This window comes from Electrophorus electricus, chromosome 24, assembly GCF_013358815.1.
Source record: "Electrophorus electricus isolate fEleEle1 chromosome 24, fEleEle1.pri, whole genome shotgun sequence".
In the NCBI taxonomy this organism is placed as follows: domain Eukaryota; kingdom Metazoa; phylum Chordata; class Actinopteri; order Gymnotiformes; family Gymnotidae; genus Electrophorus; species Electrophorus electricus.
In genome coordinates this window covers 9,485,292-9,498,532 of record NC_049558.1, presented here as the reverse complement: position 1 = coordinate 9,498,532, position 13,241 = coordinate 9,485,292, and the positions used below count along the sequence as shown (strand labels likewise).

The following is a 13,241-nucleotide window of genomic DNA, read 5'->3' as shown; positions in this document are numbered from 1 at the left end:
CAGTAGTAGTAGTAGTGATAGTTATAGTTGTAGTAGTAGTAGTAGTAGTGGTAGTATAGTAGTAGCAGTGTTAGTTGTCGTAGTAGTAGTAGTAATGGTAGTAGTATTAGTAGTAATAGTGGTAGTAGTAGTATAGTAGTAGTAGTAGTATAGCAGTAGCAATAGTAGTAGTATAGCAGCAGGAGCAGTAGTAGTAGTGATAGTAATAGTAATAGTAGCAGTAGTAGTAGTAGTAGTAGTGGTAGTAGTAGTAGTATTAGTAGTCTGGTTCTAGTTGACTTCTCAGCATATCTAATGAACAAAATCCTGCACATGCTCCATGGTACACCCTGTTAGCATAAGAAAAATGAGCAATGACATTTGTGGTGGAAAAAAACAACAACAAAAGCACTTGGTGTTTTAGTGTTCCTGGAATATGGTGGAATATTCTCTGCCACTGGCATAAAATGAAAGGGGTCACTGGTTAAAGAGAAGAACTGAGGCAAGTATCTGAAATTGTTGTAGTGGTTGCTGGCAGAAGAGCAAGCCCTGAGATGTTCTGAGATGTTCAGTCCAACGCTGGGAGGCTAGAGCATCCAGGACCTGGAGCTGAAAGATCTAAGCCACTGGAAGCCACTACAAAAGGACTCAGTAAATTTTGTGGATTTTGAATGCTAAGACCAAAGAGCTGTGTCTTACCACTGATGTATACACAACTAAATATGTTTAACACATTTATCCCATAGTTTAATGCATGTGTTACCTTAATTTGGTTTTTGTATTGTTTGACAGGAATATGAATAGTTTGTGTTCATTCTACATAAATAGGTCTAAGAGTGGGTATTTGCCAATTAATGCCTTGCATACAATAATTCTGTACCTTCAAACAGAATGGTTTTGGACAACTGAGCAATTTATGCAGTTGACGATAACATCACTCATGGCATTACAAACTCAAATATTACCCTCCACTCCACCTTACACTATAGCCTAGCATTTGAAAAAGATCACTGTATAGGAGAGTAGTTGCTGAGGTGGAGAATGCTGATGGCTTTGGAGACAAAGGGCACCTTACTGCAGCAGATGCTCTGGAATCTCAATCTCAGCATGTTCAAACTCTGATCACATGGGATGATCAGGGCAGGATTGAATAGCTGGAGCTTTCCTAAAAACCCACTTTCTATGTGTTCGAAAGGTGCACCTGCTGTACTCTGATGACTTTACCTGCAACATTAACCAAGCTATTTAGAGTGTTTCTTTTACCATGCCAAGTCATAACACAGTAGGTTAAAACATAATAAAACATGTAAGTACAACCATTAAAATAATTCATTTTCCTAAGGAAAGAAAATATGTTGCTGGACCTTCTTAAAAAATAATTCTACATTCAAATTAAAGCAGAGTTTTATATATAACCATACAAAGGTATTTACAGCTATCCAGTTATACAGTTGTTTTGGGGCCACAGGGACCATAAATGACAGGGTGCCCCATGACTCAAAGTCCTGAACCACAACACCATGGTCACACTCATGACTCCCTAAAAGGACAATGATCACCAAATCATCCGCAAACTTTAAGAGGTGTCTGTTATTACAGTTACTCTGGCATTTGTTGTTATACATGATATAAGGGAGAGGAGACAGACAACCTTGCTGGTAGTAGAAGAATACAGCAGTTTGGAAATACCTTCACTGACTTTCACAGTCTAACAGTTTAAAGTCCAACCCTATTCAAATCCAGATAAAAAAAGGAAAGACATTTCTCTCCTAGAATATGAAGCTGGATGGTGTAATCCTCCTTGAAGAACTTAATGGTTAAGCAGTGCTTTTCACTCATGGTCGTCCTGTATCGTAAAGATCAGGGAGTCTAGAGGCATTTTCATATAAACAAACAGGCAGAATATTTCATATCTGAAGTCACTGCTTTTATGTTTAGTCATGAGGAAAAGACAGTAAGGAAGTTCTAGGGACAGCCATTCATTCCAAGCCAGGACATGACTTCTGCCATGTTTCAGATGATGATGAATATCTGAAGCTTTTATTCTCAAAGGTTCTAAAAGGCTTTCATGCCATTTCAGCAATATACAAGTACGCAGCAAAAATGAAACAATGTTCCTCCAGGACCATGGTGCAACACAAAACAAGTGCAACAGACAACAACTACACTACAGCATTAACAATAAATACAATACACAATGAGTGGACAGTGCATTTAATACAGTGCATTTTCTGTTTCACATCAGAATGAAACATTTCTGCGGTTCCAGTCTTCTCAATCTTACATTTATATGATGTTTTATTATGACCTTTCTGATGCTAAAACTGATTTGAATTTTGGTTTTGTATCATGTTTTGACTATCACTCTACAGATATTACTTTTAAAAACTCTCAAAACCCAGGCTCAAGTTACCTATATTAATTTATCTGTAACATGCTTTGGGAGAAAAATGTATATTTTCAGCCCAGCCTAGAAGAAAGATGGAATGAACACATGGACAGGGAAAAAGAAAAGAACCTGATGGTGAAAATATTATTTAGTGTGTCCAAATAACACTTTAACCTTTCACTTAGAACAGGACAGAGGCCTGAAAGATGCGTGGATACACATGCAATAACACCTGCTTTGATATGTGTCACATGTATAAAGCACATTTCTGAGAGCCTTTATCTTGTGGATAAGGATGGAGGTAGTTAGGATAAGCATTAAATGCATGTCAGGCTGGCTTTGTTTTTATTTTTGTGCTATATTTTGTTTTCTTCATTTTGCTTTAGCATCTTCTGATAAATTACTGTGTAGTTTTTTTTCTTTTAGTTTACTCTGTTCAGTGGTTATAAAACATTTGACAAATGCAAGGTTTACTCTCTGGCCACTGCAAAGTGAACAAACTTTGAAGCTACACGTGCAGAATGTGACTTGAGGTTGAAGGAAACTCTGTAATACTTTACAAGGTAATGGGTGAGAGTTTGTGCTTGTAACTTACAATACAAATGTGTCCCAGTTATTATGTTAGTGCAACTAGTGCAATTCCCATTGCAAGGCACTGAAAGCAGGTGGGATGATGTGCTGTGTACAGGACTCTTTAAACTCTCATATGACCATTATTCATTATTCTTTGTCCACACACCATTAGATGAATGGGGCAAGGATATTATGGTTCAGAAGGGGTTAGGGTTAATAATGATTAGGATTGCAAATGTGTGCTGGTCATTGTGAATCTTCACTGGATAACTATCATAGCCTTCTTTCTTTGCTTTTTCATGTGATATGAATGTGTGGTTATTTATTTCTAACTGCCAATTCCCAAGAGAGAAAGGAATGAGGTTGAGGTCTGTGGAGATGCAATGATTCTAACCAGAGACACCGATGTTAGTGCCATAGTAATGGATATCCTCAAAGAATCCATCCAGCAATATGTATATTTTCTTTTTCCTCTATGTATATATTTTGAGAAAGAGAGAGAGAGAAAGAGAGAGAGAGAGAGAAAGAAAGAGAAAGAATGTTTTAATGTACATAAGTACAAACAGGTAAGTATGTGCTATGCTCTTTAAATACAACTAGCCCAGTGTTCTGAGACTCAAGTTGAGACTAGCCTGTATTTATATGTTATTACACAGGTGCGCAGGTTTTATAAAGTGCAGTGTGTAGTTATAGTATTATTACATGCATAGTGCATCACTTCTCTGTAAATGTAGATGCACATTTCTGTTGAAATACATTGGCATTACTTTCACTGGGGAAAATATAATAAAATACCAAAGCTTGTCAAATGTTTTAATGTTTTGGTAGTATTGTAATTGAACATAATCAGTTAAGATACCTTAAATTGAACTGAAATTAGCTAATTTTGCAGCTTTAAATTCATCATGTATCCAACAGGAACCTTTGTGTTCCTTGATCCTCAAATACTAAATACAGTCCAATGCAATTTAACTAAGATCAACAAACATTCTCTTTGTAAACTACAGATATTATGTTGAGTAATGATTAGTGAGTCATTTTAAATTTCCATAATTTGTAATTGTTAATTTGTCATATTAATTGATGCTAAAGTGTTTTTATTAATATACATAGCACAAACACAAATGGATACAAGAAGTACTCTAATAACTATCCATATCATCATCATCATCATCATCATCATCATCAACTATTATTATTATTATAATTTGCTATATGCCAAGAAATTCTTGTATACCTCTTTTTCTCCAGGCTCTGCCTTCATCTCTATGTGGTACACTAGACCCTAGATTCACACCTACAAAGCATTGACCATATGAAAACAACATATGATCCAACTTTTTTTTATAAACATTATGAGTACTAGCTTCCAAAAATGCTCTCTCTAACCAAGTTTCGAAGGCAATCGTTTTGAAGCCATATTTAAAAATGTCAGGTAGATTTGTTGCCCGGAGAGTTGATGATTGCAGTAAATGTTGCAGTAAAGAGTTTCAAGTCTGTCTTCAGAGCATACTAGGACTGGGAAAGCTTTCCCTTTTCCTGGCTGGAGTGTGTTCCTTTCCACTCAACATACCTCTTATGGTTTTCTTGTGGAAGATGTGTGCAGAACTTTGAGACACCAGATCAGAGAAATACTGTTTAAAACAGGCTAAGCAATATCTCTATATTATGGGATTTTGTTTTGAACGTTTGTTTTTATTTCCCCTCAGTGTGGCTGAGCTCCCTACTCTACAAGTCAAAGCCTGATGGAAACATTGAAATGCTTTCAGATTTTCACCAAGTTGCCAACAGCAATTAGGGCCCATATGCTAAACGCTAGGAGGACAGTATCTTCAACAGTGCTGCTGTACCTTTTTGCCTGCAACTTTACTTTTCACTGAGACTTTATCAAGTAGGAACATGCAAGAGGTTTCCTCATTAAGGCTTGCACCTCTGGAGAGTTAAAGGATCCTGCCTCCAGCGCAGGAAGCCCGTCTCTTCATGCTGTCACTGGAATTTGATCAAGGGAGACTTCCTCCACTTTGTAGCCCTCTTAGAATTTATCAGCCCTGCTCATTCAGAGATTAGACTGTCAAAGGAGTACTCCCCCTCCCTCTCAACCCACAAGGACAATAACATGAATCTCACATAACCCCATAACCCATGACCAAATGGATGTATTTCAACAGTCTGCAAAAAAACCCCTTTGAGCCATGATTTTCCATTTAAGGCTGCAGACCTGGCTGGATATCAATCAGACTTGTAACGGTCCTCTGAAATTGTAAAGCTTTTTTCTTTGTAATCTCTTGCAACTCAAGCAAATCATTTCATTCAGTGACATAGAAAATGTAAAGCTTTTTTGGTGATATATGAGCAATCTGCTTGCATCTTGGTATGACAGAAATGTGCAGTTGTTGAGTAAGAGATGGTGGCTGAAATTTTTCAGTTTATAGTGGAATCCAGCTTGAGCATTAAGTGGATTTGTTTGAACTGAAACTCTCTGCAGATGTGATGTGTTGTGTGGAGTGTTGGGATGCTGCCGTGCATACCTTTCAGCTTGCTTGTTAAACAACTATTCTCTGATCTCTCCCTCTTAGACACAACATGTATTACAAAATGGAGTAATCCACAGAAAAGCCCAAGCCAGATGATCTGCACAGGCTCAGACATCAGAAGAATAATAAAAAAAAAAAAAACCTTTCACAATTGAGAATTAAAGTGATTTGTCACAGTGGAAGATGTTTCCAGAAATGTCCTGTTGTTCTTTGATGGGACACAGGTTTTGTGGCATACCAGAGGATATTCATCTTCCTGGTGTCTAAAAAGTCTTGACCCCTGCACCAAGCTGCAGTGAGGTAGGAAAGTGCACAAACACTTTTAAACCTGTAGGCAGATGTCAAGAATGACACATCAGTAGGTAGTAGCTCTAGTTAAGATGTAGGTTACTTTTCATCCTTGGTTTCTGCAGCAGATGCTGTGATACACTGAGGCTGTCTGGTGGTTCGGCTCTGGATCTATTTAAAGATGGCCTAGAGATGCGTCGCTCTGTGGTAGGTCTCTGTGTTTATTTGTCCTGTATGGACTATTTTGGGGCTGACTTCACAAAACACTAATTGCTCTGATTTCAGCGTTAGGTAATGGTGAGGGAGGAAATGAACAATTACAGCCATGATTTTTTGAGGGTGAGGTTGAGTCTGCATGCCAGTGAGTGTGCATGCATATGCCTATATGTACAGTGTGTTGTTAATAAAATGATGTTTGAGGGGGGTGGGGGTGGGTTAAGTATGGAGTAATCTGTGTTATTCATTCAGGTTTCTAACAAATAGATTCTAGATTTGCCTTTTAAAGGTACATTTGTTTGAGATAGAGCTGCTGAGAATTAATGTCTCTGTTGAAGGAGGGGGACAGAATCGATCTTGGAGGCAACACGCATATTGCCTATAATGACTGTAAAGACTGATCATGTAATATGAAGTCTATTAGTTACCTATCCTAATTTTAATTGGCAGTCCACGGAGACTTTTTTCATAGAACTAACCATTGTGCACGGTACCGCCATCCCTGTGCTCTACTCCACCATATGTAATTGAGTGAAACTTCACCCCTCAAACACAAGAGAAATCAGACTTCATTTGTTACATTTCTAACATAAATATAATTTCAGCCTCTTTTTGGGGTATATCTGCCTTAACAACCTACAGGGTGATGCATGAGTAATGATAGGAGAGAGTGAAGATGCATAGTCTAATCCTAATTGTGGAACTGATAGAACACATGCACACTATCTATCTATCTATCTATCTATCTATCTATCTATCTATCTATCTATCTATCTATCTATCTATCTATCTATCTATCTATCTATCTATCTATCTATCTATCTATCTATCTATCTATCTATCTATCTATCTATCTATCTATCTATCTATCTATCTATCTATCTATCAGTATATCTGGTGCTCTCTATGTGTGCTCTCTCTCTGTCTATTCTACACATTGTCATTATGTAATTAATTTTGACACAACCAGAAAACAGAAACACACTGAGGGTGGCAAATTGCGATCTCCAGAAGCTAAGACATCATTGTCTACAAAAACTTACAAACTTACTAACTTCCATTTGCCATTTGTTAGGTTTTATCTGCAAAAATATGGTTTCAATCTAAATTGATCAAATGGTCACTTTTGATCAGCTGTACATTTTGGTAGACACATGGTATTAGCGAGGAAGTTAGGGCTAGATGACAAACTTTATTGTCTCAACATAAACTAATTGGAGTATGATCAAAAGCTGCCATTAGAAGCAAAATAAACAATGACGGAAGTAATATGGTAGTAGTGGTTAAGGTACTTGGCTAGTAATCAGAAAGTTGCCAGTTCAAGCCCCACTGCTGCCAAGTTGCCACTGTTGGGCCCCTGAGCAAGACCCTTAACCCTCAACTGCTCAAATTGTACTCAATCATAATTGTAAGTCGTTTTGGATAAAAGTGTCAGCTAAATACTGTGAATATAAGATGGACATTAAGGCTTTAAGCTCTCTTACCTGATATGAAACCCTTCTATTCATGAATTGTCACGAAACCATTCTGGCCCACAAAATGTTCTTATCTCAAACTGTCAAACATGCCAAACAGATAATTTATAAATACATAGAATTTCTGGACAAACAAGGAATACTTGTTCTTTCTTTCTCTGCCCCATTCTCTCTGTCTCTCATTCTCTCCCTCTTTCCATACCGTTCTCCCATAAATGCCACACAGTCAAGTAAATCCACATGTTACACATATAGCTAGTAAGTAATATCTGGTAGAGCAACTCGAACGGAATAATAAATCTAGGAGTGTGTGTAGCCAATTCTCCCCCACATACTCCTATAGGTGTTGTCTGTCTCTCTTTCCTTGGTGTTGCAGTCCCCAGGACTGAAGGAGATTCCCTCCCTGCTTGGCCTTCCCTCACCACTCCCCCTTGCCCACACACCACTCATGCTCATCTGACAGAATGCGCCCCCAGCTCAAAGCCTTCACATATGCCAAGGTCAATAGGATGACTATCACACTCCATTCCCAGAAGATGTGGTGTGAAAAGGAGAAGAAGAGCTCTCATGGATTGTCAGTGCTCCAGGCTGCCTGGGTTCCTGAACTCTTCACATCCTGTCAGATTAAACAGAAGTGTGCAAATGGCACCTGGAGTTCCTGAACATTTCTGATCCTCTGACATTAAACAGAAGTGTGCAAATTGCACCTAGAGTTTCTGAACACCAGATCCTCTCAGATTTAACAGAAGTGTGTTAATTAGACCTGGAGTTTTCTGGGCTCGTAAACCCATGTACAGTATTCGTCATGAGGCATAGTAATGTAAGGGGGCAGAGACTTGTACAGAGCAAGCATGATACCATTCCTTGTGCTCTTCAAATGCTTCTCCACAGGCTGCCATTTAAACATCTAAACAAGTCTTCATATTAGGAGGATGCTGGCCTTACATCGATAGGGCACTGTTGACTTTTTCTTTCTTTTGTTTAGGATTGATTTCAAACTAGAGAACTAGTTTGTACTAAAGAAAAGTACTACCACCCAATAAATTTAACAGCACCATGATTATCTGTATTTATTTATTTGTGGACTGTATCTAAAATCTGTGTGAAATGTGTCCCGGCCACTGACAGAATTGTGTGCTAGTTTTTGGTTTCTCTGGATAGCGTTAACTATCATAGTGAAATGGATTACAAATGGATTTATGACTATCCAGTTACATAAAACACCAACTCCACCCCCCACCTCCAAACACAAGCATAAGATGTAATTAAAAACATACCTGCACATTTCAGATCTAACTCAACTTTACCTAGAACCCTGTCCAATATGAACACTAAGAACACTATGATGACTGTGGCTGTAGAGATGATCTCATTTCTGCAATGGTTTTGATCTTAATCAGCTCATTCTAAACCATAAACTCCGAGCCTGATCCTAACCCTTGTCCTGATCCAAACCCTGGTCCTCAAATAAATATCTGCCTTAAATATCCATGACATTCACTTTGTTTCATCTTTAAGGACACATTTACTTCCACAGTGGCTCACAGAAGCGCTTTGCACTCTTCTTGGAAAACCTTTCCTTGTACTAACACATATCTAGGATTAGTGTTCATTTAAGTGCTTACTGAAGAGGTGGATCTATACTTAAAAATAGCAATGGATTCAGCTGTTCAGAAAGCCTGGGGAATTTCATTTCACCAACTTAGCACCAGCACTTAACTTTACTTGCGCCTCAAAGGGTGCAAGGTACATTCTTAGGTTTGACCAGTACATTCTGATAAGCAGTGGATGGTCCATTTTTGGCTTTGCAAGCAAGCGTCTAACACACACAACTATAAGACGTGGAGCCAATACAGAGCCATGCAATGATTCGGGGAACCTGAGGAGAAAGCAGAAAAGAAAGGCAGCTGCGTATGCCTCAAAGGCCTAGTGGCACAGACAGGAAGTCGAGTCAGGAGTGAGTTACAATCTAGTCTCACGCTGACTCTGGACAACCTGGTTGAATCCAGGTCAGCTTTGCCACATGTGCAGAAACAGAATGCTGGTTGGCCAAAACTACCCACAGTTTTGGTGCATTATTGGATGATGTGATCTTGACATAGGCATGTATCTTCATAGAATCCATTAGCCATTCTGTCTTGTTCGCATTGAGCTTCAGGTGGTGGGCTGCCAGATACATACTGAGAAGTGAATCAAAATGTGACTATTGAAGGGAGCTTCATTTGTTTGTCATTAGCATAATTGTAGAGGGAGAATGAATGTGAGGTTACCTCCCCAAAAGAGCAGATGTAAAGGAGACAAAAGAACAGCACGAAGCATTGACCCTTGTGGAACACCAGTTCTGCATGCGGCAGCACGCTAATGAAGATGTCTTTTAAAGCAACCAATTTCAAATAACACACCAGTGCTAAGAAAAATAGCTCCAAAAGGAACAGCTCCACAGAAGGGAAGTATGTATGTACTGCAGGAATACTAGGGAATGTGTGTGTATGTGTGTGTGTGTGTGTGTGTGTGTGTGTGTGTGTGTGTGTATATGTGTGTATATGTGTGTGTGTGCGCATGTGTCTGTGTGTGTGTGTGTGTGTGTGTGCATGCGTGTATGTGTATGTGTGTGTGTGTGTGTGTGTGTGTGTGTGTGTGTGTGTGTGTGTGCACTTATGTCACACTTTCTTCCCTATCATTTGCTCTGTTTGCCTTCTAGTTGAAACAGCACAGTGTTCCTGGAGCCCAATCTCTCAGTGATAGATTATTTCCACGTCCCCAGGCACCTGTTAACCCATATGGCCAGCTGGAGCTGAGAGCGACAGGCCTTTAACACAGCAGAGTGCGGTCCTCCGTCTCTCAATAGCACATTCATACTCAGGCCACTTGTGCTTTTTCTGCACTATCCAGCTGCTTGCACATCTGTCTCACCTCTGTGTGTGTGTGTGTCACCTGACTGTCTTTGGAGCTGTAACTGTATGTGTTTACCTAGAGTGGGTTCGACTTTTTGTGTCCGTGGTTGTAAACTGCGGGAAAACTGTATAACACTTAGGTCTGCATGATTGCATCATATTTACAATATAAAAGCCTCTCTATCTATCTATCTATCTATCTATCTATCTATCTATCTATCTATCTATCTATCTATCTATCTATCTATCTATCTATCTATCTATCTATCTATCTATCTATCTATCTATCTATCTATCTATCTATCTATCTTTCTATCTATTTATGTGTGTGGGTGGGTGGGTGTATGTGTGTATGTATGCGTGTGCACAAGTGCACGCTGTATCTTGGCACAATATCTCAGTTTAAAGAGAAAAGTGTTATCAAAGGCTTTACGAAGCAGGTAGGATTTCAGTGAAGCATTTTGAGAGTGTCTATTCCTCTAAGAAAGTCACCCTCTACAGTGACACACACATCAAAGCTGAGTCAATATTTACACACATTTACTTTCCCGCTGTATGGACAGAACAGGACTGCTAATGCAATGCATTTCCATTTCAAAGAAAATTCTTCTGGCTGCAAAAACTTCATCCGTCAGCTCTAATAAAAAAGCAGGAATAGCCCATCTGAGAACTCTGAAAATAAGAAAATGCTGAGTAAATTCACTTGCATGGAAATGTCAATATTTTCAGAAGCAGTTTTGTTTGTATGAGCAAGGAAATGTTATATAAAGCTTCTGTCCAGTGGGGTAACAGGGCATGGACCTCTACGTGCAGAGTGACACTTAAGGCACTACCTGTAGAGAGTGACACTAGAGGCACTGTGTTATATGATGGAGGGTATGACGGTGTGCTGAACTCTTCATGTAGGTGCCACACTTTGCAAAACTTGTGATGCTAGACTTTTTCATTAAAAAAAAGCCACTTATCCCACTCACATGATTCACTAGTTGCCATTTTCAAAATGTAGTTTATTTACAGTAAAGTACAGTACCTGTGTTTAACGTCTATCTGAAATTTGAATTTAGCCCCCATAATTTGAGTCTGGCCTTCCTGGTTAGTTATCAATTGATGAGAGCTGACTAAGTTTTTATGAGGGAACATTTGAGTCCTACTACGTCATCTCACAATCAAGAGCCATCTGGCATGCCTTAGTGCTTAGCATGACTCAGCCCCCGCATACATCCAGCTGACATAGGGAAACTCAATACTGTACAGAGCACCCTAATGCATCACTCTGCACGCATGCTCCCATCAGATAGCACCACACACTTGAAGCGTGCGCACATGCATGTACACTCAAGCACAGAGCTGTGTTAAAACTCAAGGAAAAATGCTTGTTTTCTTCAGCACAGATGAACAGGTTTTTGCCACACATCAGAGAGACTGTAAGGGCTCATTATCTGTGAATGTATGTCAGACCTGCAAAATCTTGAACATGAATACTGCTTTGTAATCCATTACTTAAATTAAATTATAGGTCTCTTGTCAAACACAACAGCTAGGTCATCAATCATAAAACCAATTTCGAACATTCACTACTGCTGAGCTACCAATATTTTCAACCATCACCTTTGCCAACAAGACATATAAACCTTATTCTATGTTCTAAACCAAGTTTAGATCTGCTGAACGTTACGATCATGGAAATGAGCTATAAGACCACTACATGCGCAGCCTACTCTCACTTAGACACAGCATAAAGAAAGAAAGAGAAAACGAAGGAAAAAAACGATAGAGAGAGAGATAGAGAAACAGGTGTTAGGTGGTTGGGGAGGGCAAAGGAGGCTCGTGCGTACTCACAGGTAGGAGGTGAAGGGGCTTAGGTCCTCAGGCACTGCCAAAAGTCCCAGTTCAGAGCAGTCCACAAGCAGTAGGAGACCCTCCTCTTCACATGTACATGGAGAAGGACACACTTTCACACCACGGCCTGGCAACCCCTGGGAGCCAACACTCAGAAGTCCAATCAGAAGCAGCAGCCCCAGCAACATGACCAGTCCCAACCGTGCCTGCCTGTGTGTGTGTGTGTGTGTGTGTGTGTGTGTGTGTGTGTGTGTGTGTGGATGGGTGGGTGTGCGTGTGTGTGTGTTTGTTTGTTTGTTAGTTTGTTTGTGTGTGTGTGTTTGTGTGTGTGGTGTGTGTGTGTGTGGGGGGGTGTGTGTGTGTGGGTGTGTGTGGGTGTTTTAGGGTGTGCACGTGTGTGTATATTAATTAATGTGCCCTGATTATCTGTGCAGCAGTAAGTGAATGTATCTCCCAGTCACTTGGAGTCTGTATCCTCAGGGTCTGTGCTCGCTAGGCTGACACTCTGCTGTGCGGCAGAAGCAGGACCTCTGTGCTGCTTGCCTGAGTCTCTCAACATTTATTCTGTCACTTCAAACTCCCAAGGGTGAATGAGTCAGTCAGAGGGTAGCACAGGTCTTTCTTTCTCTGTCTCTCTCTCTCTCTCTCTCTCTCTCTCTCTCTCTCTCTCTCTCTCTCTCTCTCTCTCTCTCTCTCTTTCTCTCGCTCCCTCCCATGTCACTTAGAAGACATTCACCTATTGTAGTGGAAGAATGTACTCTTTTTCTGATTGGCTGGAGCTTTGGAGATGGGTGGAGCCTCCTGACTCCCCCTACTTTCTCTCTTTCTCCCTTGGGCAGATGCGTTGGTTAGAAGAAGGGAGGGAATCCAAGCTCTGGTGCAAGAGACACACTGCAACACCCTACAGCTTGATAGGGTAAGGACACCGCTGACTAACAGAATCACATGAGAGCTGAGTTTAAAACTCATGCAGACTATAACACAATCTCTAGACTATAACTTATATTAACACTGGTTTAATGTGACATTATTTGATAAGAAGACACATGGGCAA

General features: G+C 39.9%; 1 protein-coding gene across 1 annotated transcript in view; it reads right to left on the bottom strand.

Annotated features, from left to right (window-relative positions):
• The window catches only part of LOC113588815 (leucine-rich repeat-containing G-protein coupled receptor 6), a 58,651-nt gene extending 46,397 nt beyond the window's left edge, over positions 1-12,254 (bottom strand). The window contains exon 1 of the mRNA XM_027028178.2: positions 12,188-12,254. The gene's annotated coding sequence lies outside the window, so the exon portion shown is untranslated. The remainder of the gene's footprint in view (positions 1-12,187) is intronic.
• Positions 12,255-13,241: the final 987 nt, after the last annotated feature.